The sequence below is a fragment of the Tenrec ecaudatus genome, chromosome 15 (assembly GCF_050624435.1).
Source record: "Tenrec ecaudatus isolate mTenEca1 chromosome 15, mTenEca1.hap1, whole genome shotgun sequence".
Classification (NCBI taxonomy): Eukaryota; Metazoa; Chordata; class Mammalia; order Afrosoricida; family Tenrecidae; genus Tenrec; species Tenrec ecaudatus.
In genome coordinates this window covers 43158501-43165390 of record NC_134544.1, presented here as the reverse complement: position 1 = coordinate 43165390, position 6890 = coordinate 43158501, and positions in this window count along the sequence as shown.

Sequence of the window (6890 nt, the reverse complement as noted above, 5' to 3'; positions counted from 1 at the left end):
AAACTCACCGCCATTGAGTTGATTCCAAAGCAGAGCACCTCTCCAGGACAGGTAGACCAGCTCCTGTGAGTGCCTGGGATTGTGACACGGTTTGGAAGTAGAACACCTTGTGTTTCTCCCACAAAAATGGCTGGTGTTTTCCAACTGTTGACCTTGTTGCTAGTAGCCCAACATGTAACCATGATGGAATCGAGACTCTTGTTTTCACCAATAGGGGTGTACATTGTAGACCCGCCAGAAGTGTAGGAAAGTTCCTCTTTCTCTGTGTCCACTCCAGCATGTGTTGATATCTATTCTTTGCAATTTGGGCTGTCATTTTCTACACAAGGTGATAGCTCATTTTTATTTGGATTTGCATCTCCCAGATCGCTAGTGATTGTGAGCATTTTTTCATATGTCAGTGAGTCATTTGGCGGTAACTTTTGGTGAACTGTCTGTTCATGTCCCTTGCTCACTTCTTATTGGAATAGTTATTTTGTTTCTCATTGAGGTATTGCAGTTTTCTATAGACATTAGTGATCGGTTGCTTGCTCTGGTGCACAGCTAAACACGTTTTAACCCTTAGTTGGCATGTTCTCTTTTTATTCTTTTGATGATGTGTTTTGATGTCTTATTTTTAGTAGGCCCCAGGAATTTACTTGGTCTCTTCTGTGTGTGCTTTCTTCATTATATTTGATAGTGTACATTTGCCCTGTCAAGGGGCCCTTAAAGTTTGGTGTTATTTTCTCACTGATGATGTTTATAGATCTGGGATTTACATTTAGGTCTTTGATCTATCTTGAGTTTGTTTTTGTGCATGGGGTGAGGGATGGTTCCTGCTTCATCTTTTTGCACATGGAAATGCAATCTGCCAGAACTATTTATTGAAGAGACTATCTCTTTTCTAGTTAATGTTTTTTGGGCCTTTGTTGAAGATCAGTTGTTTTTAAGTAGATTAATTTATTTGGGGGTTTTATTTTTTGTTCCATTGGTCTATGTACCTATCACTGGACCAGTACCTAGCTATTTTGACTATTGTGGTTCTATAATAGGTTTTGAGATCAGATTGTGAGAAGTCTTCTTTTTTTCTTTGTTTTACCTTTTCTTTGATTATCTTCACTTTCCTTCAACATGAAGTGCTTTCTTTGGTGTTTCTTATAATTGCTATAAACTGTTTCTCTCCACTTTCACATGTCTAAAAATCTATTTGATGTTTTATATGCCTTTTATTTATTTTTCAGAACAACAAATACACGCCTCCACATTCCCTTTCAGCTGTATAAAGATATTATTTAATGCCTTCTTAATTCCATTATTTCTGATGAGAAGTTCAAGGTCTTTTATTTCCTGTTCTCGGTCTACATTTTAAAAATAACAGTTACATTTTTGACATATAATTCAGATATCATACGGTTCAATAGTTTAAACATATTGTAAAAGAGTTGTGCAACCATCCCTACAATCTACTTTAAACACTTTCTTCTTCCTTATCTCCCTATGAGGTCTCCATCCCACCTTCTCACCTTTGCTTCCAGAACTCCTGTCTCTCTAGACTTCCCGATTCTGGATTTCATATTGAGCAAAGCTTCCCACAAGGAAAAGGGAAACAAAATACAATACTAAAGTAAAACGGAAAAAACCTCAATAGAAATGATAACAGAAAATGATAAAAACAAGAACAAATTTAAACCGAGTAAGAAGAGAGACCAAATGACAATGTTACATTCTAACCTAACTTCATGTGCATTTGCCCACTTTCCAGTGCACACTCTCTGACAACGAGGCTATTCACCTCCCTGGTCAATGCTCAGGAGGGATTCACTGGAAGCTTCATCCAACTGGAGACCTTGGAGTTTAGGTGTTCACTGTCCTCCCTAGCCTTCTGCAAACTGGGTGCTCAGAATTTAAGTTCTGATACTGTTCCCTCCTCCACTCATGGATTTTATGCAGTGCAATCCTTCTATCAGAGATCTTAATGTACATCTTCCCTCTGTGTGGACTTGCCACTTCATTTAGATGGCTATTTATTACTTAAGACAAGCTTTTTAGATCCCAGACGTTATTCTAATAGCTGGGCACCATCTGATTTGTAGAAGGCTAGGGAGGACAGTGAGGACCCAAAACCCATCTGCAGAGTATCTAGTCAAATTAAGTCACTGGAAGATCCCCTCCAGTCACAAGCAAGGGTCTCGAGCAGCCTACTCTCAGAAAGAGATCATTATCATCTTGGTTTTGCTGGATCAAACTCGACAGTTGTACAGTTGACCTCCCTCTTTACCCAACTTGAATTTGTTCTAGGAGCAAGTATATCCTGCTTGTTCCATCACAAAAATTTCTTCCCTGGCTTTTAAAATATTAGTGGTGGTCTTTATCTTTATATTATTATTATTTTATCCTTCCCACTTTATTTTATTGTTTCTTTTGAATTTACCAGTTTGTAAAGCATAGAAGGTGTGGATGCCTAGAGAGAATAACTGATGTAAGAACTAATAGGGGAGTGGGAGATAGGGGTGGGGAGTGAGAGGTGGGAGGGTGGGGGATTTCAGGGGTAAGCAATGAAGGCAGGATGGAGGAGGAAGCATGAGAACTGATTGTGGTTACACACTCATTTTAAAGGTGATTTATCCATGGGGGGGCGGTGTTCTAAAATTAATTGTGGTAATGATCATACAGTTCTTGCTGATATGATTAATCTTTTGAATTGTATATATGGACTATGTGCCAATGAAACTGTAAAAAATAAGAATTATTTTTTCTTAGCTTGGGCTAGAATTAAATTTAAGTTCAAATTTCATTCATTCGCTATAGTTTATGTATGCTCCTGGTCCACTTTAGAGAGCTCATTATCCTTTGATTGGGGAACATTATAAATAATCCCCATGGGGCATATATCATTTAGTAGATAGAATTAACTATTTATTAATCATTTAATAATCAGTTATTAATTTAGCAAGTTATACAATTTCAAATATTGTTTGGAAACGGAAAGTATACAAATCTAGTCTAGCTTTTTAAACCAAAACACATGGCTTGTTGATCTGTACAAGTGATTGAACATGATTTACACAGATGGTGAGCGTTGGTGGTAGAGAAAAACTTTTACTAATGCTCATTCACAAAGTCAGAACCATGCTGCTAAGCTAAGACATGTCATGAAAGCAAAGATAGCATGAAAATATAAAAATATATGGTAGTCTCGAGCTATCATTCATTGGACACCTTCAAAGCAAGAGATCGGAACCAAACTCCAAAGACCTCCTAATCTATAACCTCGGGGTAGCAGTCATCAGATCCATCTCACGCTAGGACGTGGCAGTCTGAATTCCAAGGGAATGTTTCAGTTTCTTAAATTTGCTATAGGAGAGTTTAAGGTAGAGTCCACTTTGGTTAGTGGGGTTTCCTCATCAGAGCCTCTGGTGCTGTCGCTGTCTGCTTTTAAGATTGTCTCCTTATCTGTGATTTTCAGCAGTTGACTATAATCCACCCAAGTATGGTTTTTATGTGTATACTTTTATGGGGCTCTCTACATTTTAAATTCCAAAAAATGCAGGGATTCCCCCCCACCCCGGGAATATCTATTCCAGTAATCTGCACTGGGTCTGCTGCCTCATTTGTTAATAAAACTTTGTTGAAACCCAAGCACATTCATTCATGACATCTTTTTTGCTGTCCCAGTACAAGGCAGAGCTGTGTAGTTGCAACAGAGACGACATGGGTTGCAAAGCTAAAACCATTATTATCTGATTTTTTTAAGGGGGGGATAAGTTTACTAATTCCGGGTCTCTCCTCTTTTCCACTCCATTGTTCACACACTCCCATACAGTTTTCAGTATAGTTTTTTGATATATATTTCTACCCATGGGCATATATTCCTATCCTATAATGACAAAAATATCTTCTTTTCAAAATTTCCCAATGATTTTTATTCCAAATACACTTAGACTCACTTTCTCAAGTTCTGTTACAATGTCTTGCTTGGATTTAAAGTATGATTGTATTGAATATATAGATTCAATTTTTTTAATTGTCATCTTACCTTTATAATCTCACATGTGGATAAAAAGACATATGCTTGCTTACAAATGTTTTCTTGTGGTTTAGGGGCAATTTTACAAATCAAACTGGTGTCCCATTCAGCATTTTATACATGCACTGTACTTTGGCTTTAGTTCTAATTTAGATGGGTGTCTAAAGGCACCTAGGCTTGGGTTCTATCAATCTCTGTCAGACCAGTAAATCTGGTCTTTTAACTGAATTTCGAAATGTCTTTTACTCCCACTCTGTGTGGTGTCTGCCATCTGATCCTGGTCAGATCAGTGGTGATAGCTGGGTACCATCTACTTTGTCTGGCTTCAGGTTAATGGGGCAGTGATTCATGGGACCCCTTAGTCTTTTAGACCAGCTGCTTCCTTGAGTCTTCTGGTTTTTGTACTCTTCTTTGATCCAGATGGAAAGAGCCCAATAGGCCTAACTTTCATGAGTGCTTCCAAGTTTCTTACTACCCCAATTTCAACTCTGGGATGTGGTGGTTACATTTAGCTGCTAATTGCAAGGGCCACACTTTGAAACCACATGGTGCTCTGAGTGAGAAAGATGAGACTTTCTACTACAGCAAAGAGATTTAGTCTCGGAAACCCGGGGCCAGTTTTACCCTGTCCTTTAATGTCTTTATGAACTGGGACATACTTAATGACAAGTAAATTTTTTAAAAGTAGGACTTAGAACCATTGTCTGTGTGGACTATGTGATGCTGATTGACATAGATGTCCCCAGGGGCTGTGGTCACTAGCCCTCAAGTCCAATGCCTCCCTCTTTGGAGGTGTTTGGCTAAGAGGTTTTAATGCTGTGGTGCTTGGGTGTGCATGACTTTAGGTTACTTCATTTGCCTTTTTCAGTATTATTTAGTAGCTTTCTCTAAAAAAATTGAGCCAGCTATTTCTGTTCATATTTAAGAACTTTGTACTTCAAGTTGTCATTTGAAATAACTTTCTTAATAATTTTAATAATTTCTCAGTTGATCATTTTCTAACAGGGTAACTATATTTTTTTCACAAAATATACTTTGATCATTTTCTCTAGTAACTTAGAGAGAAGTTGTTTGCATTCTGTTTATCATTTATTTAGAAGCTCTGGTGGCTTAATGTATTTGGCTGCTAACCTAATGGTCAGTAGCAACTCGTCCACTGGTTCTACGGGGAAAGGAATAGATAGCAATCTGTTCCCATAATTATTTCCACTTAGGAAATCCCAAGAGGTAGTTTTACCTGGTCTGATAAAGTCTCAGTAAGTTGAAATGTACTGTGCTGCACACAATAGCAGCAACCATGGTTTTACTCGAGCATAATATCTGTTTTGTATATTCCTGTAGATCTATGTACATATATTCATATGACAAGTGTTAAGGCCGCAGACAGAAATTGGGCCTCTACTTAAGTCCTTTCTAAATGCAAGAACACTTTGTTCTAATAACCCAGCATTCTGTGATGCCCACCTTCCAGACACAATCACTGAAGACAAAATAGTGCATAAACAAATGTGGTGAAAAAAAGCTGATGGTGCCTGGCTATCAAAATATATAGTATCTGGGGTCTTTAAAGGCTTGAATATAAATAAGCAGCCATCTAGCTGAGAAGCAACAACACCTGCATAGAAGAAGCACACCAACCTGTGTGATCATGAGGTGTTGATGGGATCTTGGATCAGACCTCAAAGACCCAGAACAAAATATCATATCAATGTGAATTAGGGGGAGGGTTGAGTGGAGACCCAAAGCCCATCTATAGACAATTGGACATCTCTTTACAGAAGGGTCACATGGAAGAGAAAAGCCAGTCAGGGTGCAGTATACCACCGATGAAATATACAATTCTTCTCCAGCTCTTTAATGCTTCTGCCCCTCATCCCCCTACTAGCATGACCCCAATTCTACCTTACAATTCCAGCTGGAAAAAGAGCATGTACATTGATACAGATAAGAGCTGGAAACACAAGTAATACAGGACAGATAAACCCTTTAGGACAAATAATGAGAGTAGCGATAACAGGAGGGTAAGGGGAAGATGGAGGGAGATAGGGGGAAGCGATCATAATGATCGATATATAAACCCCTCCCGGGGATATAGACAACAGAAAAGTGGGTGAAGGGAGATGGTGGAGACAGCAGTCAGTGTAAGACATAAAATATATATATAAATTATCAAAGGCTCATGAAGGAGAGAGGGTGGGGGGAGGAGGGAAATGAGTTAATACCAAGGGCTCAAGTAGAAAGAAAATTTTTTCAAAATGATGGTGACAACGTATGTACAAACGTGCTTGACAATGGATGGATGGATGAATTGTGATAAGACCTGTAAGAGCCCCCAGTAAAATGATTTAAAAAAGAAAAAGGAAAGTCCGAGGTGCACATATTTTTAATACCTTATTTTCTCTTGACAAAAATCACACTGCTTTGGCTTAAAAAATATCACGGCACTATGCAAATGTAGGTTTTTGTCCTGTGATGTGTTTGCTTGCCTGCCTCTGCACACTATTCAAACCAATGTGTTTTCAGGCGCCCTGGGGGCACAGTAACGTTTGAATCCAGCAGCGGCTTCCTAGGTGAAAGAGGAGACTTTCTGTACCCAATAAGATCTCCAGCCTTGCAAACACAAAGAGCAGTTCTCCGTGAGCTAGGATGGCAGTGACGTCATCTTTTGGGTGTGTATGTGTGCTAAATGATGAAATGTATTATTCCTGTGCCATCAAAATTTCTCTGAAACACTACCCAGAAAATGCTTTTGTTTACGGACTTAGAGAAAGCTAGATACCCAATGCAGTAGGGGATGCCCAGTGGTAGGCTAGGTGATGTGTTGGACTGATAACCTGAAGGTCCGCGGTGCCCACCACCTGCTCCATGGGAGAAAGAGGAGGAT